The 25,958-nt window shown below is 45.6% G+C and overlaps 1 protein-coding gene and 1 long non-coding RNA gene across 4 annotated transcripts in view; one reads left to right on the top strand and one right to left on the bottom strand.

Moving 5' to 3' along the window:
- Positions 1-25,958, top strand: part of LOC310641201 (transferrin receptor protein 1-like) — a 546,690-nt gene that overhangs the window by 368,297 nt on the left and 152,435 nt on the right. The window lies entirely within an intron of this gene.
- Positions 24,407-25,958, bottom strand: part of LOC310641209 — a 276,109-nt gene continuing 274,557 nt past the window's right edge. For 2 of the 3 annotated variants that reach the window (XR_014492680.1, XR_014492682.1), the window contains exon 5: positions 24,407-24,921. This is a non-coding gene — a long non-coding RNA (uncharacterized lncRNA). Of the gene's footprint in view, positions 24,922-25,292; positions 25,463-25,958 lie in introns of all 3 variants that reach the window. The other variant, XR_014492681.1, reaches the window with a different exon arrangement.

Here is a 25,958-nt window from a genome sequence, read left to right on the forward strand (position 1 = left end):
GAACTCCTTGCCTCTAATACTGGAAGTTTTTAAGAAGAGACTGGACAGCCATTTCTCTGAAATGGTATAGGGTTTCCTGCCTGAGCAGGGGGTTGGACTAGATGACCTCTAAGGTCCCTTCCAACTTTATTATTATTATTATTATTATTATTATTATTATTATTATTATTGTTATGGTTCTATGATTCTATAATTTTATGATTCTATGGTTTTATGATTCTACGGTTCTATGATCTGCCCTTCCTGTTTGTCCTAGAGTGGTGAAGGGTAACCGACTGTTTTCGTTGCCCCCAGCCCAGTTCTAGCCTGCTGAGATGGTGGCCACCTTCTGGGTCTTCTAGCTCAAAATGGCACCTTCCCCACCTTTGATTGTTCAGTGTTGGAAATGAGATTTGAACCCATCCTTTTCCACCCAATTCCGGTGTCAACATCTCAGCTTACAGTAGTTCCAGCTTAGCAATCTGGATTCTGTGAAAAAAAATGTTCTTTGGTACCCAGGTCATCCTCAAGGATGATAACAAGGTCAAAAAAAGTCAAGATGGCGCTCACGGTCATGCCGTTGTGGCTGACATCTTGACTTTTTCCTCTTTGTCACAGTGGCTCCTAAGTCAAAGAGCGTATTTAATTGTAGCGTGTGTGTGTGTGTGTGTGTGTGTGTGTGTGTGTTTATGATCCTGATTTTTATATTGCTTTATTGCTGTTTGCCCTTTATATTTACTACCCATCTGGATCTCAAACATTAAACAGGGTATAGGTTTTGAAAACAAGGAGAGGGTGATAAAAATCAGATTAAATGCATCTGTGAGGGTTGGGGACAATTTGAAAGATAAAAACTTCTGGCACTCTCTCCTTTTCCAGGCAGTGAAGGGATTGCTAAGACAGGTGATGTAACAGGGAAGGGCAAGCAAGGGGAAACCCCCCCCCCAATTTTAGACCTGACATTTTCTTTCAAGGGAAACCTGAAAGACAACTCTTCAAAAGTTCATGGCCACCTTCCCACGATATATCAAGCCAACATGTGGCTAATCTGACCTGGGGGGGACCAATAGTAAAGGAGAAGCTATGAGAGTAGATGATCCATCCTAACCTTGCAGCAAAGACGCTAATCTAGAAAAACAGACACCTCCCATAGGCATGGAAACTGGCTGGGTGGTTTTAGGCCAATCACCAGGAGACGGTGAGTTCCAGTCCCACCTCAGGCATGAAAGCCATTGGGTGACTTTGAGCCAATCATTGGGAGACGGTGAGTTCTAGTCCCGCCTTGGCCATGAAAGCCATCTGGGTGACTTTGGGACAATTACCGGGAGAAGGTGAGTTCTAGTCCTGTCTTAGGCACAAAAGCTGGCTGGGTGACTTTGGTCCAATCACTGGGAGATGGTGAGATCTAGTCCCGCCTTAGGCATGAACACCGACTAGGTGATTTTAGACCAATCACCAGGAGACGGTGAGTTCTAGTTTAGGCCTGAAAGACAATTGGGTGACTTTGGACCAGTCACTTTCTCTCAGCCAATCCCACCTCAGAGGGTGGGGGCTGAGGAAGGAAAAAGGAGGAGGGATCATCATGTAGATTCATTATAAGCAGGATAAAAATATATTAAATTAATAAACTGGTGCTCTGGATTATCTTTTTTGTAACTAAGCTGCACAAGTAATCCTCAACTTTCCATCATAGTGGGGACCAGAATGACCACTGCTAAGCGAGGTGGCTTTAAGTGAGTCACATCTGATTTTATGATCTTTTTTGCCACAGCTGTTAAGTGAATCACTGCAGTTGATTCACTGCAATGAATTAGTGTTCATTAAGTGAATCTGGACTGCCCTATTGGCTTGGCATGTCATAAGCCAGCTGGGAAGGTCTGTAAATGGTGGTCATTTGATGATGATGATGACAATAATAAGAAGGAGAAGGAGAAGGAGAAGGAGAAGAAGAAGAAGAAGAAGAAGAAGAAGAAGAAGAAGAAGAAGAAGAAGAAGAAGAAGAAGAAGAAGAAGAAGAAGAAGAAGGAAGGGACCTTGGAGGTCATCTAGTCCAACCCCCTGTTCAGGCAAGAAACACTATAACATTTCAGACAAATGGCTGTCCAGTCTCTTCTTCAAAACTTCCAGTGTTGGAGCATTCACCACTTCTGGAGGCAAGGAGTTCCACTGGTTAATTGTTCTCACTGTCAGGAAGTTTCTCCTTAGTTCCAGGTTGCTTCTCTCCTTGATGAGTTTCCATCCGTTGCTTCTCATCCTGCCTTCAGGCGCTTTGGAGCATAGCTTGACTCCCTCTTCTTTGGGGCAGCCCCTGAGATATTGGAAAGCTGCTATCCTGTCCCCCCTCGTCCTTCTCTTCGTTAAACTAGACATAACCAATTCCAGCAACCGTTCCTTCTATGTTTCAGCCTCCAGTCCCCCGATCCTCTTTGTTGCTCTTCTCTGCGCTCTTTTCCAGAGCCTCAACATCTTTTTTACATCGTGGTGATCGCAACTGGATGCCGTGTTCCAAGATCCCAGGAGGCTACACCTTGAGCATCAATTTGGTGTGGTGATGAAGGATGGTTAACCCATTAAAAATTGCACTAAAAATACAGATCACCAGAGCAAAGGAATGAAGAGGTCGTTCCAAAGCTGCTTCACCCCCCCCACCCCCCACCCCCCCCACAAAAGGCAGCTGGACTTTCTGGTTTTTTTTCCTTCTTGAAAACATTTTGCTTCTCTTGCAAGCAGCTTCTTCTGTTCAACTTCTTGAATGAGAAGTAAAACATTTTCAAGGAAAAAACCCCAAGAAAAGTCAGTTGCCTTTGGGGGAGAAGCACAGTCCCCTAGCAAGGGGTCAAAAACTTGATGACCAAAAAAAAACAAAAAAGGAAAAAAGAGATGAAGTACAGGTAGTCCTCGACTTACATCTGTTCCCTTAGTGACTGTTCGAAGTTTCAGTGGCACTGAAAAAAGCCCCCCCCCAAAGCCACAGCCGAACAAGACACCTGCCTGCCCACCCGGGGGCGCTCTTCCTCCTGTCCGAGGTTTTCATGGTTGTGAGCATTTCTGTTGAGGATTGGCAGCGGGGGTGGGGTGGGGGGGTGTTTGGTTTTTATTCCCCCCACACACACCTCTGCTGGGTGGTTGCAGCAGGTTTTGGTCACTTCACATGACCCTGGGACACGGTGACCGTCATAAATAGGAATCAGTTGCCAAGCATCCGAATGTAAATCACAAGACCCTGGAGATGCTGCCACATTCCAGCTGATTGATGCTTCTTCTGGGCTCAGAAGGGTCAGGATTAGCGCTGAGCTCCAGCTGGATCCTGGCACTGATCCTGGCGCTTCTGCTGAGCCCCGACAGCCCTGCAGCTCCAGCCGTCTCTCGCTCCGGCTTGGGCGGTGCTACCACCGGTTCAGCTCATTCCCCTCCCCCACTACTTTTCTAGGATGGTCGCGTACCACCTGCCAGGTGCCAATGTACCACAGGTGGTACCCGTACCACTGGTTGAAAAGCCCTGCTTTAGAATAGAATAGAGCTGGAAGGGACCTTGAAGGTCTTCTAGTCCAACCCCCTACTCAAGCAGGAGACCCTCTACCATTTCGGACAAGTGGCTGTCCTGTCTCTTCTTAAGAACTTCCAGTGATGGAGCAGCCACAACTTCTGGAGATGTTCCACTGGTTGATTGTCCTCACCGTCAGGAAGTTTCTCCTTAATTCCAGGTTGCTTCTCTCCTTGACCGGTTCTCCATCCGTTGTTTCTTATCTTGCCTTCTGGTGCTTTGGAATATAAGTTCAGTTAGAAACAGCCCTCGTGTGAATTTTAGGGCTGGTTTGAGACTTCCCAAAGTGGAGAATTCCGCTGCCTTCCAGAAACACACCGCAGTTCCCAACTTTTTCCTTGATGTCCTCTCTTTGCTTCCAAAGACGTCTCTCCTCGACGCTGGCGCCCGCAGACTGCCTTCTTTCTTCTTTGAAGAAGATTCCTGGCAAGACGTTTTCATTCTTTGTTGTTGCCGGAACTTCAAGATCAAGGCGAGGGTGGAGTAGGTGCCTTCACCCCGCGAGCTTTTCGCTATCCGGAGTTGCCAGCTTTTCCACGGTTGTTGCATGCACTTCACAGCCCAGCCCAAATGAAAGGCTAATGTGAGTCACCAAAGAATTGTCTTTCTAGTAGAAGAACTGCCTTTGGGTCATTACAGAAGGCCTTAACAGAGGGCGGAGGTGTGGCAACGGAGCTTAACATTTGAGAACTTTACGGAGGTCACAACTGGACATCAACACCCTTTGGTTGGCACTGCCAAGAGAACAGAGGAAGAGGAGGGGACACGACAAATACAGGGCAGAGTTTGTTCTGTACCAGCCTGCTACCGGCCCTGCAGAAAAGGCAGGGACAACCCCTTTTACAAGAAGGCAAGAGGCTGGAATTACGCCTGCCAAATTTATTGATACAAAAACAAACAAGACACGAACCAAGAAACAGGAGCTTTTCAAGCGGTTGCCTTCAGCAAACCAGCCCTCCCACGCATTCCCCCTTTTATACAGTTCAGGGCGTGGCTTCTCTCTGCCTCCTTCCGAGGAGCCCCATTGCCTTCCTCTGTTTACTCCTGATTGACTGCCTCCTGCGTCGGGCGTCCTTGAACAGGGCCAGCTGTGGGTCATCTTCATCCACGCTGGTCGGGCCTGGCTGAGGGCTCTCATCAGCAAGATCTTCAACACCCCCCTCCTCCTCCTCCTCTGAGTCGTCCGACCCAACTGCCGAACCCACAGGCTGACCCTGAATCACAACAGAGTTGTGGATTTGGTGTCAAGGACAGAGGTGCCAGCGGAGCCAAGTTTCCCAGCCTTGGCAACTTTCAAGACTTGTGGACTTCAACTCCCAGAATTCCCCAGCCAGCATGTGGAACTCTGGGAGCTGAAGTCCACGGATCTGCAGGCTGCTGAGGTTGATAAATACAGGCCGTTCAGGGTACACAAAATTCTTATTTAAACTTGCATCCGAAGCCTTCCCACTAGTTAAGATTTTCTCAAAATTAGTTACCCTTAAGGATTTAAGTCTTTTTTTTCTCCCCTCAAACAAGCCATCCCGACGCTTTTAAATTTCTCCTCTCTTAAAAAAAAACAAGAAAAAAAAAACAACAGAGAAAACATTTCTTTTATATAAACCATCCCAACATTTTTACATTTCTCCTGTCAAAAAACAAAACATACAAAAAGAAAAAGAAAGAAAAAAAAATACTATGTTACTTGAGGGGGTTCACCCCTCTTAAGCTAACCTTCGTTTATATCCAAAATCTATGACGAGGCAATCAAGATGACCAATTAGGAAAAAACAACAACTTTGTATTGATGTGGCTATTATTGGCAGAAACAAGAGCAAAATGTCTACATTTAATTGTCATTTATTCAAATAATAAGAACTGTATTAAGGTTGGCGAAAGAGAATATTATTGGGACAAAATCCCTCCCTCCTTCATCTCCTCCCTCCCTCTCCTTCCCTTCTTTCCTTCCTTCCTCCCTTTTATCTGCTCCCTCCCTTCCTTCCTTCTTGTCTCCCTCCCTCCCTCCCTCATCTCCTCCCTCCCTCCTTTCCTTCCTTCCTTTTATCTCCTCCCTCCCTCCCTTCCTTCCTGTCTCCCTCCCTCTCTTATCTCCTCTCTCCCTTCCTCCCTCCCTCCTTTCCTTCCTTCCTTTTCTTATCTCCTCCCTCCCTCCCTCCCTCCCTTCCTCCATTTTCTTATCTCATCCCTCCCTTCCTCCCTCCCTCCCTCTCCCTCCCTCCCTTTCTTCCTCTCTCCCTCCCTTATCTCCTCTCTCCCTCCCTCCCTCCTTTCCTTCCTTCCCTTATCTCCTCCCTCCCTTTTTATCTCATCCCTCCCTTCCTTTCTTCCTCCCTTCTTATCTCCTCCCTCCCTCCTTTCCTTCCATCTCCTCCCTCCCTCCCTCCCTCCCTCCCTTTTCTTATCTCATCTCATCCCTTTCTTTCTCCCTCCCTCCTTTCCTTCCTTCCTTTCTCTCTCCCTTTTCTTATCTCCTCCCTCCCTTCTTTCCTTTCCTCCCTCCCTCCCTTTCCTTAACTGGTTTCCTCTTCCTCCTACTCCCCTCCCCTCCCCTCCCTCCCTCCCTCCCTCCCTTCCTTCCTTCCTCCCTCCCTCCCTCCCTTGATCTTTCTAGAAAGGCCTGTTTCACTCTTTCTGCCCCAGCCAAAGAAGGGTGAATTTCCCTCTCTTCTTCCATCCCTTCTAGGTCTGGGACTCCGGGGACCATCGCTCCCAGCCCAGAGGGCCGAATGGCCGAGGGGAGGGGAAGGAGGCCAGGCCGGGGGAGGATGAGGGACAAAGTCCGCCCGGCCTCACTGACTCAGCGTAAAACCAGGAGACTTTGCTCAGCTCCAAGTTAACAATTGATTTCTTGGTTTTGTTGACGGGGCTCCTCTGCTGTCAAATACACGTGTGTGTGTGTGTGTGTCCGTGTGTGTGTGTGTGTGTCCCCGTGTCCATGGAGATGGCCGGGGGTCCTCCAAGGTAGGGCCCAGGGAAGGGCCAGGTGCGGAGGAACCGCACACAGGACAGGCTTCCCGCTCAATTGACGTGGTAAAATTAAAGGCCTTGGCAGAATTAAGCGTATCTGGGGGGGGGGAGGATTTCCCAAAAATCCGGATGGCAGGTGTGGCACGAAATCAAGGTCCGATCTCGAATTTTGGGGACAATATCCTGCGTCCAAGGCAGGCTTTTCCTCAACCTTGGTAACTTGAAGACAGGTGGACTTCAACTCCCAGAATTCCCCAGCCATCATGGGAATTTTCCTTTCTTCCCTCCCTCCCTTGTTATCTCCTCCCTCCCTCCCTCCTCCCTTTTTCTTTCTTTCTTCCTTCCTCTTTCTTTTCCTTCCTTCCTCCCTCTCTCTTTTTTTATCTCTTCCTTCCCCTCCCTCCCTCCGTTTATTTCCTCCCTCCCTCCCTCTCCTTATCTCTTTCCTTCCTATCTTCTCCCTCCCCCTTTCTCCCTTCCTCCCTTTTCTTTCTTTCCTCCCTCCTTATCTCCTCCCTCCCTCCCACCCTCTTTTCTTCTTTCTTTTTCTTTCTCTTTCCTTTCCCCCTTCTTTCTTATCTCCTCCCTCCCTTTATTTCCTTCCTCCCAACTTCCCTCCCTTTTCTTCTTTCTCCCTCTTTCTTTTCCTCCCTCCTTTCTTATCTCCTCCCTCCCTTTATTTCCTCCCTCCCTCCCTCCCTCTTTTCATTCTTTCTTTCTTTCCTTCCTTCCTCCTATACTTATTTACTTACTTATTCCCTTATTTCTTCTTTCCTTCCTTTCTCATCCCCTCCCTCCCTCCCCTCTCCCCCAGGTGACTCCAGGCCACGCCTCCTCCTCCTCCTCCCCCTCCTCCAAGACCACCCCCCTGCCCCCCCCTCCCCTGTTCCCACCCCTCCAATTGCACCGCCGGGACCCGAAGCTCCCTCGGGAAGGAACTCGGCTGTTCATTTTCCCGGGATCCACGCCGGACGTTTTTATGGCCCCTTTTATGGGCCTGGTTAATTGGGCTGCTACTCCGAGTGCAGAGACGCTCCAGAGGGGAGGGGGCATCGCTTGGAGACCCCGGCGACCCCCTCCCTCCTCCTCCTCCTCCTGCACACACACACACACCAGACACACGCCCAAACACAAACACACATACACACACACACAGAGAGTATTTTTCCAGAGAGGCTGCCCATCCGCCGGCCCCTTATCGGAGTCTACTCGTAGGATGCTCCACTCTGTCTAAAGGTTCCTGCAGGCCGGTGGAAAAATACCAGCTTCTCTCCTTCCCCGTGGCTGCTCCGCCAGGCCGGTGCGCCGCTGGAGAGGCGCGCGTTGCGTTAAGGGCCGTCTGCGATCCTCCGAAGTTGCTCCAATCCTGCAGCTTTGCTCCTCTGGGCTGGCGGGAAGGAAGGAAGGAAGGAAGGAAGGAAGGAAGGAAGGAAGGAAGGAAGGAAGACACACACACACACACACACACACACACACACACACACAAACACACACAAACACACACACACACACACAAGAGCCTTGGTGGAGCAGTGGGCTAATGCCTCCTTAAGTAACACCAGCTGCCTGCAATCAGTGCAGGTTCGAGTCCCACCAGGCTCAAGGTTGACTCAGCCTTCCATCCTTCCCAGGTAGGTAAAATGAGGACCCAGATTGTTGGGGGCAATAAGCTGACTTTGTAATAATGCCGCTTGGGGGGGCCTGAAAGCCCTAATAAGCAGGCATATACATAGAATGAAGGCTACTGCTAAGCTTGTAAGCCGCCCTGAGTCTTCAGAGAAGGGCGGGATATAAATGGGATTAAAAAAACAAACAAAAAAAGCAGCCGGGCTGGATCGGACCCTCGGATCCGCTGATCTCTCCTCTGTTCCCCAAAGCAGGAATCCGGCAGCCCTTCCCCCACCACCACCCCTGAACTGAGGATGCCAGAAACAAGGCCACCCAGGTTTCCTTCTTGAGAGGGGGGGGGGCTTCTCCCTCGGCCCCTCCCCCTCTTTCGAAAAGTCCTGCCTGCTTCCTTCTCCCCCCCCCCCCCCAATGCAGGGCAGATGGGCCGTCCGTCCAGAGTTCCCAGCTGTTGCATTTGGGAAGAGCAGGGCTTGGGGCCAGCAAGGGACTCCGCCGCCCAGCATCCTCCGCTCGGATGTTTTCCTGGAGAAGCTCTGGGGTCCTTGGTGCTCTCTGAGCTGGGTGGTTTCCTTGCAGATGTTTCAGGCCAACGGACTGACGGGTTGGGTCATGAAACGTTGGGAAGAAAACCACCCAGCTCAGAGAACATCAAGGACCCCATAGTCCTCCTCCTCCTCCTCCTCCTCCTCCTCTCTGCAAACCCTGCTCCCTTCTAACACTGATGAAGTTCTCTAGATTAATAATAATAATAATAATAATAATAATAATAATAATAATAAATAATAATAATAATAATAATAATAATAATAATAATAATAATAATAATAATAATAATAATAATAATGTTGGAAGGGACCTTGGAGTCCAACCCCCTGCTCAGGCAGGAAACCCTATACCATTTCAGACAAATGGCTGTCCAGTCTCTTCTTAAAAACTTCCAGTGTTGGAGCATTCACAGCTTCTGGAGGCGAGGAGTTCCACTGGTTAATTGTCCTTGCTGTTGGGAAGTTTCTCCTTAGTTCTAGGTTGCTTCTCTCCTTGACTAGTTTCCATCCATTGCTTCTTGTCCTGCCTTCAGGCGCTTTGGAGGATAGCTTGACTTCCTCTTCTTTGGGGCAGCCCCTGAGATACTGGAACGCTGCTATCATGTCCCCCCCTCGTCCTTCTCTTGATTAAACTAGACATACCCAATTCCAGCAACCGTTCTTCATATGTTTTCACCTCCAGTCCCCTGATCATCTTTGTGGCTCTTCTCTGCCCTCTTTCTAGAGTCTCGACATCTTTTTTACACCGTGGTGTCCAAATCTGGATGCCTTATTCCAAGTGTGGCCTTACCAAGGCCTTGTAAAGTGGTAGTAACACTTCACCTGATCTTGATTCTGTCCCTCTGTTAATGCAGCCTAGCACTGTTGTTGCCTTTTGTGGCAGCTGCAGCACACGGCTGGCTCCTATTTAAGGGATCGTCCACTAGGACTCCAAGATCCCTCTCACAGTTGCTACTATTGAGCAAGGTACCCCCTATACTATACCTGTGCATTTGGTTTTTGTTGCCTAAATGTAGAACCTTACTTTGGGTCATGAAATGTCTGCAAGAAAGCAAACCAACTCAGAGAGCACCAAAGACCCCATAGTCATCGTCGTTGTCCTTGTCCTCCTCCTCCTCCTCCTCCTCCCTTCCAGCACTGAAGATGTTCCCTAGTTCGGTCATGAAACGTCGGCAAGGAACCACCCAGCTCAGAGACCCCCGAGGACCCCCCCCCACCGTTCAATCCTGAGCCACAAAGATTCTTTTTCTAGAGGGCAACCTGCATCCCTGTGTAAAGCCTCTGAAACTTCACACAGTCCTCAACTCCAACAGGGACTGGGAAATCATAGTTAAGCCGCGCCGGCATTAAGCGAGGCGTCCCGTGACCGCATCCAATTTTGCAATCTTTTTTTGCCGCGGTCCTTAAATGACTTCCTGCGGTCGTTAAGCGAGACATCCCGTGCTCGCGATTTGCGATCATCCCTGCCGGCTTCTCCATTGACTTTGCTTGCCAGAAGCTGGCTGACAACATCACAACTGGTTGTCACGTTGTAAGTGCCTGACAGTGGCCAAGTACCCATTATCATGGTTACGTGACTGTGGGGGCACCTCAACAGTCATAAGTGTGAGTCATAAGTCATTTTAGAATTTAGTAGAGCTGGAAGGGACCGTGGAGGTCTTCTAGTCCAGCCCCCTTGCTCAAGCAGGAGAATCTATACTATACCATTTCAGACAGGTGGATGTCCAGTCTCTTCTGAAAGATCTCCAGTGATGCCCACGATTTCTGGTGGCAAGCTGTTCCACCGGTTAATTGTCCTCACTGTCAGGAAGTTTCTCCTTAATTCCAGGTTGCTTCTCTCCTTGATCAGTTCCCAACCATTGTTTCTTGTCCTTCCCTCTGGTGCTTTGGAGAATAATGTGACCCCCTCTTCTTTGGGGCAGCCCCTCAAATACTGGAACGCTGCTATCATGTCGCCCCTATTTCTTATTTTTTTTAGACTAGCCAGACCGCAGACGTTCTTTGTATATTTTAGTCTCCAGGCCTTGGATCATCTTACTTGCTCTTCTCTGCATTTTTCCCCAAGGTCTCAACGTCGTTTTTGTAGTATGGTGACCAAAATAGATCGAGGACTCTCGAAAATAATAAAGAAGGTGGGATATAAATGAATAAATGATTGGTTGAATTGAGGGGGGGGGAGGCAGCGTGCTTAAGCCACCAGAAGGGAAAGCGCAAGGGATGCGTTCACACAATATAATAAGTTAGGTCAGGTTTAACCTTGGTTCCTTTCTTCTGTGACTTTGTGTGTTGTCTAAACTCAGCTCGCTAAGTCACCTTGGGATTTCTGTGGCTTGAGAGGGGGGGGCTCATCATCCCTCATCCACCCTCTCTACTCAGCGGGCCAATCGATTTTTCGTCAATTAAAAACAATTTTTTATTACAATTATTTTGGAAACCAGGCAAAAATGCACACACACAAAAAAAGCAACTCAAAAGCAAACATAAAACAATGCAACCCAATTCTCCGGAAAAGAATATACGGTAAAGGCAAAATATGAACAAAAGTGGGGGGGGTTTTGTTTGTTTTTTTAAACACACATACACAAAAACGTCCACACCCAATTCCCTAGAAATGAACACAAAAGCAAGCTTTATTACTTTATAAGTAACTCAAGGGAGCGAACATACATAATACTCCTTCCTCCTCCTATTTTCCCCTCAATGACAATCCTGTGAGGTGGGTTGGGCTGAGAGAAAAGGACAGGCCCAAAGTCACCCAGCCAGCTTTTCTAGGTAAGGCGGGACTAGAACTCACCGTCTCCTGGTGATTGGCCCAAAGTCACCCAGCTGTTGTATCTAAGGCGGGACTAGAACTCACCGTCTCCTGGTGATTGGCCCAAAGTCACCCAGCTGTTGTATCTAAGGCGGGACTAGAACTCACCGTCTCCTGGTGATTGGCCCAAAGTCACCCAGCTGTTGTATCTAAGGCGGGACTAGAACTCACCGTCTCCTGGTGATTGGCCCAAAGCCACCCAGCCAGCTTTCATGCCCAAGGCGGGACTAGAATTCACCATCTCCTGGTGATTGGCCCAAAATCACCCAGCCGGCTTTCATGCCTAAGGCGGGACTAGAACTCACCGTCTCCTGGTGATTGGCACAAAGTCACCCAGCCGGCTTTCCTGCCTAAGGCGGGACTAGAACTCCCCGTCTCCTGGTGATTGGCCCAAAGTCACCCAGCCGGCTTTCGTGCCTAAGGAGGGACTAGAACTCACCGTCTCCTGGTGATTGGCCCAAAGTCACTCAGTCAGCTTTCATGCCTAAGGCGGGACTAGAACTCCCTGTCTCCTGGTGATTCGCCCAAAGTCACCCAGCCGGCTTTCATGCCTAAGGAGGGACTAGAACTCACTGTCTCCTGGTGATTGGCCCAAAGTCACCCAACTGGCTTTCGAACCTAAGGTGGGTCTAGAACTCACCGTCTCCTAGTTCCTGGGCCATCACCTTATCCCTTGACCCAAAGTGGTCAATGTGATGTTGTGAGGATAATCCCAACAGCCACACCATGCCCGTCCTTTGAATTCCCCAAGTGCCTTCATTTCGAGGAACCAAGTCTCTGGACCAACCAGGCGCCAGATACCCAATTACCCTCAGCTGCACCTGACTACAACTCCAGGAAGTATAAGGACCGCAGACTCTCCTTCCAGGGAGGGCGAGAAGTTGGAGAGAAGACATGATAGCAGCCTTTCAATATTTGAGGGGCTGCGCCAAAGAAGAGGCAGTCAAGCTCTTCTCCAAAGTGCCCGAAGGCAGGACAAGAAGCAACGGATGGAAACTGATCAAGGAGAGAAGCAACCTAGAACTAAGGAGAAACTTCCTGACAGTGAGAAAAATTCACCAGTGGAACTCCTTGTCTCCAGAAGCTGTGAATGATCCAACACTGGAAGTTTTTAAGAAGAGACTGGACAGCCATTTGTCTGAAATGTTAAGGATTTCCTGCCTGAGCAGGGGGTTGGACTAGATGACCTCCAAGGTCCCTTCCAACATTATAATTATTATTATTATTATTATTATTATTATTATTATTATTATTATTATTATTATTATTATCATTAGTAGTAGTAGTAGTAGTAGTAGTAGTAGTAGTAGTAGTACATATTGTGTGCCTTTAATGCTCCTAGGGAACGCCGCTTGTCTCGGGAGTTTCACATTATGCTCAGGAGCACCTGAAAGACTGCGGATTAAGGAGATTATAGTAATCCAACTTCGCCATTGTCGACACGGGATCAAGGGAGAGCGAGTACAGATTGGGGCAACCTGGTGCATCTACTTATTAAACAGTTGTCGGGTTCTTCTGTGTGCAATGAAAGCAGGGGTGGGGCTTTGTTCTGGCAGCTGCACGCACAATCCGGAACCTGTTTCGCCCTTTCGATCGGAGGAACAATTTGTTGCGTTGAACCCGGTAATCGCTTTGCATGTCTCCTGCCTTGCAGGGGAGAAAGCCTTGGCCTGCCTTTTGAGTCAGGGGTCCCCAACCCCCGGTCCGTGGACCGGTACCGGTCCGTGGCACGCCAGCAACCGGTCCACACAAACAAGCAAAGCACACACACACACAAAAAAACAGGCAGCACACAAAACCACGCACCCTCCAGTCCGCGGAAAAAGCTCTCTCCACAGAAGCGGTCCCTGGTGCCCAAAAGGTTGGGGACCTCTGCTTTTAAGTTACAGGGGGTCCTCGACTTATGGCCACAGCTGAGCCCCATCTTTCCGTTGCTAAGTGAGATGTGTTAAGGGACCTTTGTCCCACTTTACGACCATTCCCGCCACAGCTGTTCAGGAACTCACTGCAGCTGTTCAGTCCGGCTTCCCCCCCCAGACTTTGCTTGTTGGAAGGACGCAAAAGGACGTGTGTTATGTGTGTGTCATAGGAGACACACATACACACACACACACAAACACGCACACACCACGAGGTCATTGCAACCGTCATAAACCCGAGCCGTTTGCCAAATGCCTGGATTTGGACCGCAGGGACGGAGCAAGTGTGAAAAATGGTCATTGTGTCGTCGTAACTTTGAAAGGTCACTAAATATAACCGTCATAAGTTGAGGATTGCTTTGTTATGGTAAAAGCTCCGGGTGCATTCATATCCAAGAGTTCATTTAGTGACTGTTCGAAGTTACAATGGTATTGAAAAAAAAGTGACTGTTTTATGACCGTTTTTCACACGACCGTCGCAGCCTCCCCGTGCAGTGATTCATTTAACAACAGTGGGAGTAAACTCACCTAACAAATGTCTCACTTAGCAACAGAAATCTGAGGCTCGACTGGGGTCCTAAGTCAAGAACTACATGTAGGTAGAAGCCCAAATCAGCCAAAAGAACTAACCAAGGTTAACACTTAACCCAGTTAAGTTGTGAAAGTGGCTAAATCTGGACCTAACCTGGTTAACTTTACCACTCGCAGGCCAATAAATGCGTTCCGCATTTTTTTCCCTCCTAAGCAATGCTAAAAAAACAATAAAGTATTATTTTAAATAAATATTTATTTATTTATTTAAAACATTTAAATAGACACCAATGTGTGTGTGTGGGGGGGGGGAAACATTCCTGTAGCCAAAAATTCAAACCGAAGATGCCCTAATTAACCTAATTAGCACATTTTAACTAATTAGGACTGAACATCTATCCAGCGCTGCACGGGTTGCATTCCACATTTTTGCTTACCTTTTAATTTTCGGAAGGATTAAAATTATTAGCAAAATTAAAATGGTCAGCAGCAATGCAGAATGCGGTCCATTAATAAGTTGCCCGGCAGCGAAACAAATTTAATATATAACTAGACAACATATTTCTTTCAGCCCAGCCTACCTCACAGGGTTGTTGAGGAGAAAAAAGGAGTATTACGTAACTTCACCGCCTTGAGTTGTACACATAAAAAAGCGGAATAAAAATATAGAATAACAATACCAACCACAAGAACAATCAAAATTGGCTCCACCCCTAATTCTGTTACAGGCGGTCCTCGACTTACGTCCCAAATTGAGCCCAAAGTTTCCGTCGCTAAGCAAGACAGTGGTGAAGTGAGCTTTGCCCTGTTTTATGACCTTTCTTGCCATGCTTGTTAACTGAGCCACAGCAGCTGTTAAGTTCATAACATGGTCATTCAGCGAATCTGGCTCCCTCCACTCATTTGCCTTGTCAGAAGGTGACAAAAGGGGATCACCTGAACCCACGACACGGCCAACATCGTACATGTGAGTCAGCTGCTGAGCGTCCGAATTTCGATCGCGTGAGCACGGGGATGCTGCAACAGTCGTAAGTGTGAGAAGGGGTCATTAGTCACTTTTTTCCAGTGCCGTTGTAACTCCGAATGGTCACTAAACAAAATGTTGTAAGTCAAGGACTATGCGTAACCTTGTCTAATTCAAGGAAATTTTATCAGCTGTGGTCTGCCAAATCTGACTGGTAATCATCATCATCATCATAATAATAATAATAATGGTCCCTTTCATCATCATCATCATCATTATCATCATTATCATCATCATCATCATCATCATCATTATTATTATTATTATTATTATTATTATTATTATTATTATTATTATTATTATTATTATAAAACTTTTATTCATAAAAAATGAAACTCAGTCAACTGAACACTCAAATTGACTGGCACTAATGGTTGACACGGATTGCTGCCAGCATCCTAGGTATCAACCAGGTGTTGTTGTTATTATTATTATTATTATAAAAACTTTTATTCATTAAACATGGAACTCAGTCAACTGAACATTCAAATTGACTGGCGCTAATGGTTGACACGGGTTGCTGCCAGCATCCTAGGTGTCAACCAGGTCTCTCCTCCTCGTAAGATGTTCCGAGTAGCGCAGTTTTTTGTAGCTTTGCTGGAGCTATTGCAGGAAGCTGCAATTTCTTGATGTATTTTGCAAAGTTTTTGGACATAGTTTCCAGCGCCCCGATGACAATGGGTGTCACTGTTACGCGTTTCATCCATAATCGCGCAGTTTCGATGGCCAGGTCGCGGTATTTCGTAATTTTTTCCAATTCTTTTTCTTCGACTCTGGCATCTCCTGGTATAGCGGTATCAATCAGCTGTACACTTCGGTTCTCTGCGACTGCGATATCGGGCGTGTTGTCTGTATTCAGAAGTATCTCTCCGTATTCAGAAGTCCCACAAGATCTTCACCCTCTCATTCTCCACAACTTTTTCCACCCTATGTTCCCACAACTTTTTGTACACAGGCAAGTGTATTTTTTACACAATGCCCAGTGGATTAGTTTAGCAACTCGGTCATATCTAGTTTTGTAATCAGTTTGCGCAATTTTGCTGCACTCACATATTAAATGTGAAACAGTTTCAACTTTGTGGTTGCAAAGTTGGCAATTTGGATTGTCAGTAGATTTCTGTATCTTCGCTTTCATGGCATTAGTTTGTAGTGCTTGTTCTTGAGCGGCCAGTATTAAGCCTTCCGTTTCTTCCTTGATGGTTCCCATCTTAAGCCATGCCCATGTCAAGTAAGTTGTCACATTTTCCTTCAATGTTTTTCAAATGTTGTCCATGCAAAGCTTTGGTTTTCCATCTATTCAATCTGTCATCCAGCCATTTTTCCTTATATTCTGCCATTATTATTATTATTATTATTATTATTATTATTATTATTATTATTATTATTATTTTCATCATTATCATTATTGATCATCACACAGTCAGCCAGATGTTCAGAATGGAGTTGGCATTTTGTCTACCTATTGAGTCCTTACAAAGGAGCTGGGATGGGCAGATGTGGATGTTTGAATTATTATTGTTGTTATTATTATTGTTGTTGTTATTATTCATCGTGCAGTCAGCAAGATGTTCAGACTGGATTTGGCATTTTTGTCTATCGAGTCCTTACCAAGGACCTGGGATAGGCAGATGTGGATGTTTGCACTGTTGGTTTTTATTCTTTGTTGATTTTGCACCCCAGGTATTCAGTTTTAACTGCAGCTGTGCTGTACATTAGTTGGCTTGTTTCTTGCAGTGAATTGGTGCTTATACTTGATATTGCAGTATTTGCGTCTTTCAATGCTTGTGCTAGCTGTTTCTTTGGAACAAGCTTCAGTGCAGGCAGCCTTATTCTGTTTTTTTTTTTTTTTGCTGTTCTAGATGCTCAGTTATTCTTTTTCCCCCCAATTCTTTTATTTCTTTAGTTAGAGGGCTTTGTTCTTCCTGAGGAAGAGGTGCCCGGTTTCCAAATGAGAACAGTTGTGTATCTCTGCTGGATTCCTTCACTGCCAACTCCCCCTGGCTTGCCTCTACATTCTGAATTACTTCTGGCAAGGCTTTGATTTCTTTGCCCTGGGTAAACCTTTGCACTTCGTCCAGTTCTGTTTCCGTGAATACTTTATATTTTGTATTATAAATCGGCGTTGATCTGCTAGTCTCTGTTCTGTCATTTCTGATTCTGGATGTGGTTCTTTCCAGAACTGGTGCATTTGTTTTAGATAACCTTGTTGGACTTGATCTGTAATAACAGATCATTCTTTCTTTGTTTTCAATCACTGTGTATTTGCGACGGGTAAACACCTTTTGTTCCAGTAGTTCTGCAGCGGCTGGCCCTGGTTGCTCAGCTGACAGTCCTGAGTCCTGTAACCCATTTTTCACCAGATATCTAGGAACTCCTGGGGATTGGCCCAAAGTCACCCAGCCGGCTTTCGTGCCTAAGGCAGGACTAGAACTCACCGTCTCCTGGTGATTGGCCCAAAGTCACCCAGCCGGCTTTTGTATCTAAGGCAGGACTGGAAATCTCCGTCTCCTGGCAATTGGCCCAGAGTCACCCAGCTGGTTTTCATACCTAAGGTGGGTCTATAACTCACAGTCTCCTAATTCCTGGGCCATCATTTCCAGGGAGGGCGAGAAGTTGGAGAGAAGCAATCTAGAACTAAGGAGAAACTTCCTGACGGTGAGAACAATTAACCGGTGGAACCACCTGCCTTCAGAAGCGGTGAATGCTCCAATACTGGAAGTTTTTAAGAAGAGACTGGACAGCCATTTGTCTGAAATGATATAGGGTTTCCTGCCTGAGCAGGGGGTTGGACTAGATGACCTCCAAGGTCCCTTCCTTATTATTATTAGTAGTAGGAGTAGGAGTATTAGTAGTATTACACAGTGTGCCTTTGATTCTCCTAGGGGAACGCCGCTTGTCTCGGGAGTTTCAAATTATGCTCAGGAGCACCTGAAAGGCTGCGGATTAAGGAGATTATAGTAATCCAACTTCGCCATTGTCGACACGGGATCAAGGGAGAGCGAGGACAAATTGGGGCAACCTGGTGCATCTACTTATTAAACAGTTGTCGGGTTCTTCTGTATGCAATGAAAGCAGGGGTGGAACCTGTTTCACCCTTTTGATCCTGAGGATTAGGCAGATGTAGATGTTTGAATAATAATAATAATAATAATAATAATAATAATAATAATAATAATAATAGTAATTATTATTATTATATAAAACTTTTATTCATAAAACATGAAACTCAGTCATCTGAACTCTCAAACTGACTGGCACTAATGGTTGACATCATCATCATCATTATTATCATTATCATTATTATTATTATCTTCCCGCCCTTAAGAAATAAATTGGATGTTTAGTTGAGATACAATAGGGTTAAATATTACAGCCTCAGATTTTATTGGATAGAATAGGGGTCCCCAGCCTCTGGTCCGTGGCCCACTACAGGGCTGTGGCCTCTTGGCCACAAGGTCGTGGAACAGGCTGGCCCGTGTGCGCACCTATCTGCCTGCGCTCACCCCCACTTGCTCTAGCGCTGCTGCCGTGAGAAAAATGGGACGGTGCTAGCGAGTGTCACGCAGGCATTGGCACCGCCCTGTTTGCATCACGGGTGCTCGCGGGCCCATTTGTGTGTCCGCGTGCGTGTGTGCATGTAAAATGCTTCCCCCTCTCTTTCCCTAGAGCAGGGGTCGGCAACCTCGGCTCTTTTATGACTCGTGGACTTCAACTATGCTGGCTCAGGAATTCTGGGAGTTGAAGTCCACGAGTCATAAAAGAGCCGAGGTTGCCGACCCCTGCCCTAGAGAAACCGGGAAAAGTTGGGGACCTCTGGGATAGAACAAGAGACAAAAAAGCAAGTGCATAATTTCTGAAAGAAGCAGAAAAAAAGAGGAAGCAAAAAAGGCAAAAAAGAAAAGAGATAATTTTTTTATTCGATATGTGTTTTTTTTATTCAGCAATAAATCCCACTAAGTTCAGAAAGGAACTGATATTTATGGAAATGAGTGCAAAAGACCAAACGACGACGATCAATCCACCAATCAACTTGATCGTTTGCAGTGTAATTAAACATTGTCTTACCAATATTTTAAAAGCTCTTCCCCCCCCCCATTTTTCAGTCTTCAAAAAAGAATGGCACCAGACAATTATTCCTCCAGGTGACGGGCAGGTAAGGTAAACCGCTGCCTTTCAGACCCAGGTAAAGTCAAAAAAGTCAAAATGGCCACCACAGTGGTACAGTCAAAGCTCTGCCCATCACGGCACCTCCTGGTGGTCTCCACTTCTGAAGCTGGAATTCGTGCCCCCGCCCCCAAAAAAGAAAGAAAAATGAAGTTTGGCTTGCAGATCCTGAACGAGAAAATCGGGGTCCTGCTTGAACCCCGGGATCTGTTGGCATCAAACCAATGCACGATCCTGAACGAGAAAATCGGGGTTACTATTTAAAGTGTGCCGTTTGTAAAGTTGGCTTACTGTTTGGAACAAACACAATTTTGGAAAAAATAGAGAGAGAAAGAGGGAAAGTAACCATGTCTATTTATTTAATTTATCTGCCACTCATCTGACTACGGAACGACACTGGGCATCAATCATCATAACTATGAGTCAGTGGCTAAGCATCCAAATTTTGATCACGTGACGTATGGGGATGCTCCGACGGTCGTTAAGTGTGAAAAACGGTCCTAAGTCACTGTTTAAGTCAATGAATTAATGTAAGTCAAGGATTGCCTGCATATGATACAGGCACCCCAAATTAAATAAAGCACTTAAGATCAGGACCTTTGAAATCTGACACTAACCCTACAAATTGATGGACTACTTTAGCATCTAATTTGAACCAATATACAAGAAAGGCTTGACTGATAAAAAAAGGCTTAAATGAGATCGGTTAGATCAATTAAAACAAATGAGTAAGAAATTAAATTAAATCAATCCGCCATTCAGGACAACAGCATATAAATTGGATCAAGAAATAACTAAAAAAGGAGAAACACAGCAAGATCAATTATTTTGGGGGAGCAAAAAGAGCGGGCCTCCCTCTTTCACAGGGCCCTGGGTTCAAATGTTGCACAGCTGAAAAATCTTTTTAAAGAATCTTTCAAAAGTATTTCTGCAAAGGTGCAGAGAACAAATGTGCTTTTGATGTTGTTGTCAGCTGAGATTCATCTAAGATAAGGCAGTTCTGAAGAAGCTTAGAGAAGATTGTTCTATACCTCATTCTTCCCTCCCGCTTATTATGGGTTGCGATATGCATTTGGCAACTTTGGCAACTTTCCCCGTGTGTGGACTTCAACCCCCAGAATTCCTCCTGCTGCTCCTGTTCCATCACAATAGAGCAGTCTTTCTCAATTTTGCCAACTTTACGACGGGTGGACTTCAACTCCCAGAAACCACCTTTTCAAGGATGCTGACTGGGGAATTCTGGGAGTTGAAGTCCACCCCTTAAAGCATGCCAACTGAGGGATTCTGGGAATTGAAGTCCACCCCTCTTAAAGCATGCCGACTGAGGGATTCTGGGAGTTGAAGTCCACCCCTCTTAAAGCATGCCGACTGAGGGATTCTGGGAGTCGAAGTCCATCCATCTTAAAGCAGGCCAGCTGGGGAATTCTGGGAGTTGAAGTCCACCCATCTTAAAGTATGCCAACTGAGGGATTCTGGGAGTTGAAGTCCACCCATCTTAAACATGCTGGCTGCAGAATTCTGGGAGTGGAAATTCACCCCTCTTAAAGCATGCCGACTGAGGGATTCTGGGAGTTGAAGTCCACCCCTCTTAAAGCAGGCCGGCTGGGGAATTCTGGGAGTTGAAGTCCACCCATCTTAAAGTATGCTGACTGAGGGATTCTGGGAGTTGAAGTCCACCCATCTTAAACATGCTGGCCGCAGAATTCTGGGAGTTGAAGTCCACCCATCTTAAAGTATGCCGACTGAGGGATTCTGGGAGTCGAAGTCCACCCATCTTAAAGCAGTTTGGCTGGGGAATTCTGGGAGTTGAAGTCCACTCATCTTAAAGCGGGGAAGCTTGAAAACCGCTGCCACAAACAAAGAGGGACCATTCCTTTCTTGCAGTCATGAGATGTGGGATCAATACACACCCCATCTCACCCTGTGGCAATGCCAGAATGCCATTGGTTCACATCTCGGCACAAGATTACCTCATGATGCTTATTGTTGCTGTTTCTTGAGATCAAACATGTCCGCTGCCTCCTAGGCAAGCAAGCGAGATTTCCCTACCCTTTCTCCGTATTTATTTATTTGCCGGTTTGGTTTCCATAGCCGCCGATCTCTGCAAACTACTCTGGGTGGCTCGCAATTTCAAAACACATGCGTTTAGTCCTCAACGTGCAACCACTCATTTAATGGCCATTTGGAGTTACAACGGCACTGAAAAAAAGGGACTTGGGACCGTTTTTCACACTTAAGGACTGTTTATTTTTATTTATTTATTTTATTACATTTATATACATTTATATTTTATTACATTTATATACATTTATAAGTTGCAGCATCCCCCCGTGGCCAAAATGCAGACGCTTGGCAACCGACTCACATTTATGACAGTTGCAGTGTTCCCCCCCCCCCCGGGGTTACCTTTTGTGACATCCTGACAAGCCAACGGGAAAGCCGGATTCATTTAACGACCGGGTAACTAACTTAACAACCGCCATGATTCACTTGAGAACTGTGGCAAGGAAGGTCGTAAAATGGAGCAAAACTCATTTAATTGTCCTAGGGTTGGAAATTTTGATCTCAGTTGTGGTCATAAGAAGAGGACTACCTGTATTTCACGTAGTCATTTGTCCGAAATGGTCTAGGGTTTCTTGCCTGAGCATGGGGTTGGACTAGATGACTTCCAAGGTCCCTTCCAACTTTATTGTTGTTGTTGTTGTTCTTATATTCCAGTTAAAATCTTAAAAATATTTGAAAACAATTAAAAACAGTAAAAAAAAACTCATCAAAACAATGAAAAAAAATCTTAAAAACATCCGATTCGATATAGATAGATATAGATATCTCTAATAATCTTAAAAACTTGAATCCCAGGTGTATTCATTAAAATACAATAGAGCGACTGAAATCTGGGATAGGAAAAACTATATGTATAGATATACATATAGTAAATATATAGTATATATACACATATATACATATACATATACACATACATATACATACATACATACATACATACATAGATAGAGAGAGAGAGAGAGGGAGAGAGAGAGAGAGTGTATATATACATATAGATATACATATATAAAGGTAAAGGTAAAGGTTCCCCCGCACATGCGTGCTAGTCGTTTCCGACTCTAGGGGCCGGTGCTCATCTCCGTTTCAAAGCCGAAGAGCCAGAGCTTGTCCGAGGACATCTCCGTGGTCATGTGGCCGGCATGACTAGACGCCAAAGGTGCACGGAACGCCGTTACCTTCCCACCGTAGCGGTCCCTGTTTTTCTACTTGCATTTTTTACGTGCTTTCGAACTGCTAGGTTGGCAGAAGCTGGGATGAGTAACAAGCGCTCACTCTGTTACGCGGCACTCGGGATTCGACCCGCCAAACTGCCGACCTTCTGATCGACAAGCTCAGTGTCCTAACCCACTGAGCCACGGCGTCCCTACATATATCCATATACATGCACGGACACACACAGACACAGACACACTATCGCAGAATAATCACTGCAAACTCCAATCGTTCCCTATCCTGGGAACACAGAGGAGCTTTGAATCTGTGCCCGGCAAAAGGTGGAAATTAAAAAAAAAAAAAACCTTTGCCAATTAATTACTTCCAACCTCCTTGACGCCTCTAAAAAAAACCCACAAAGGGACGATGGTTATCTCTTTTCAGAAGCGGCTGGATCCCTGGCTGAAAAGCCAGAGCTGAAATAAAAAGGAGAGGCTTGTCTGAGGCAGCTGTGGTGAAAATGAAAATATGAGTCAAAAATCCGTTTCGAAAGGTTCATTGTGTAAGTTTAAGATCGACTTGCGAGGAGGGGAAGATCCCGGGGACATTCGCCGTGGGTGATTTTGGAGATGAATTCAGTGATATCCGAAAGGATGGGGCTGTGGGGTTTTTTTGTTTTTTCTTTTAATTTAATTTAATTTAATAATTTAATTTGTATAATCCCATTTATATCCCGCCCTTCTCCGAAGACTCAGGGTGGCTTACAATCTAAGAAGCACAAACCAATGTGCTTAGCAGTAGCCTTCATTCTATATATATGCCTGCTTATTAGGGCTTTCACACACACCCAAGCGACATTATTACAAAGTCAGCTTAATTGCCCCCAACAATCTGAGTCCTCATTTTACCTACCTGGGAAGGATGGAAGGCTGAGTCAACCTTGAGCCTGGTGGGACTCGAACCTGCAATAATTGCAGGCAGCTGGCGTTACTTAAGGAGGCGTTAGCCCACTGCTCCACCAAGATTTTATACCTCGGTCATCCGTGAGCAATATCAGGAGCCAAGCGTGGGAAATACCGGTTGTCCTCAAGTTACGTCCGTTTGTTTAGTGACAATTTGAGGGCACAATGGGGCTGAAAAAAGTGACCTTTTCACCCTTACACCCGGCATCCCCAGGGTCACGTGCTCAAAATTCGGACGCTCGGCAACTGACTCGTATTGATGACAGTCGCAGTGTCCCCCGGGCTCACGCGATCCCCCTTTTGCGACCTTCTGGCAAGCAAAGTCAATGGGGGAATCCAGATTCATTTAACGACTGTGTTGCTCATCTTTACCCCAGCAGGGATTGACGTAACCACCCTGGCTAGAAAGGTCGTAAAATGAGAAAAACCCACTGAAATGTCTCACTTAGTGACCTAAAGTTTGGGCTGAGTTGTAGTTTGTAACTTAAGGGTAGCCTGTAGTGGGATTGGATGGATATCAAAGACTGATGACTACATGCGTTAGATCAGGGGGTCTTCAAACTTGGCCTTTTTATGACTTGTGGACTTCAACTCCCAGAATTCCTCAGCCAGCCTATTTTTTTTTTTCACCTTCTCTCTAGAGTGGAGAGATTGCAGAGGAAGGGATTACAAGAGAGCAAGCAGGCCAAAAGGGACGCTGGCTGAGGAATTCTGGGAGTTGAAGTCCACAAGTCATAAAAGGGCCAAGTTTGAAGGCCCCTGTCTTAAAGCTAACAAACAAAATGGAGGCTGGCTGAGGAATTCTGGGAGTTGAAGTCCACAAGTCATAAAAGGGCCAAGTTTGAAGGCCCCTGTCTTAAATCTAACAAACAAAATGGAGGCTGGCTGAGGAATTCTGGGAGTTGAAGTCCACAAGTCATAAAAGGGCCAAGTTTGAAGACCCCATCAGCTGCTTGGCGACACATGTCAGTCAAGAGAGGAACATTTGAATAAAACCTGCATGGATTGTTCCTCTCTACCCCTGTCAAAAGAAATTTCAGTGTCATAAAATCTAAGAAACAGGAACACGCACCAAAAAATCAGAAACAGAGAAACGAGAAAGAAATGGGAGAAAAAGGAACAAAAAACAGAAATCATAGAAAATATGGCCTTCGGCTCAGCTTTCTCTCGAATAATTGTCATCTGAAACTTGTCCCAAGGCTTCTAAGTCTCATTTTTAATCTCCATATCCTGAAATGCTCAATTCGGGTTTTTCCCCCGCCCCCTTCTTTCAGCAAAAAGCCAAAATCAGGTTTCATTCTTTATTTTATTTTTATTTTTTTTAAAAAAGTCTTTTATGTTTTTTCTGTGTGACCAAACCGGTCAGTTTCACTGCCTCTGCAAGATCTGACAGTCTTAAAATCCAGACCTCCACGGTCGACTTTCCATTGCTTCTCTAAATGTTTTGCGTGCGACAATCTTGCAGCTCTTACCGTATACAATATTAATTTCTTTTGTTCCTTTTCCAATTCCTTTTTGCCTAAAGCCCGGTTCTGGTTTTGTTCTGGTGTTTGGTCAGTACTTAACATTTGCACAATTGTACGAAAGGAAGGGTTTTCAAAATTCAGGCTCTAAGAACAGAAAAACCTGTAAAATAAGGGATCACAATTACTTGGAGTTGGGTGGCACACAAATTCATTATTATCATTACTGTTATTGTTGGTGTTGATGATGATGATGATATTATCCTGCAGTTAAATTCACAGTCTAAGACTGGTGGAAATTGAATAATTCCAGCCTAACCAAGGACCTAAGAATTACTAAGGTAGTCCCAGGAACATTAGCAGTTCCAAGCTAAATAATAATTAATAATAATAATAATAATAATAATAATAATAATAATAATAATAATAATAAGAAGAAGAAGAAGAAGAAGAAGAAGAAGAAGAAGAAGAAGAAGAAGAAGAAGAAGTTTGCCTTGCAACTTCTTGCTCAACTGTAAAATACTCTTCCATTACCTTGATTCTAAATATACAGCTGCAGTGTTTCACTTCACAACTGTGGCAAAAGAAAAAGTTACAGAACGGGGCAGAAGAAGTCCTTTAGCTGCCTTGCTTAGCAACAGAACGGTTGGGCTGGACTGTGGTCATAAGCTAAGGACCGCCTGTATATCGCTTTCCGATGAGCACTATGGAAAGGGGAAGCAAAGGGAGATAAATTGTCAGCCTAAAGGCACACTGTGAGATGATATAATTGCAATTTAATAATAATAAAGTTGGAAGGGACCTTGGAGGTCATCTAGTCCAACTCCCTGCTAAGGCAGGAAACCCTATACCATTTCAGACAAATGGCTGTCCAGTCTCTTCTTAAAAACCTCCAGTGTTGGAGCATTCACCGCTTCTGGAGGCAAGGAGTTCCACTGGTTAATTGTTCTAACTGTCAGGAAGTTTCTCCTTAGTTCTAGGTTGCTTCTCTCCTTGACGAGTTTCCATCCGTTGCATCTTGTCCTGCTTTCAGGGGCTTTGGAGAATTGGTTTTTAAAAATAATAATAATAAGGGTGTTATTTATCTATTTGTTAGTTATATTATTAAGTTAATATATCTTGTAAGTCCATGTTTGTTACACCATAAATACGCATGAAAGTATGCATAAAAATGCTGTAAATCCGTAAGTTATTCTAGTT

The sequence above is a fragment of the Vipera ursinii genome, assembly GCF_947247035.1.
Source record: "Vipera ursinii genome assembly, chromosome: 5".
Classification (NCBI taxonomy): domain Eukaryota; kingdom Metazoa; phylum Chordata; class Lepidosauria; order Squamata; family Viperidae; genus Vipera; species Vipera ursinii.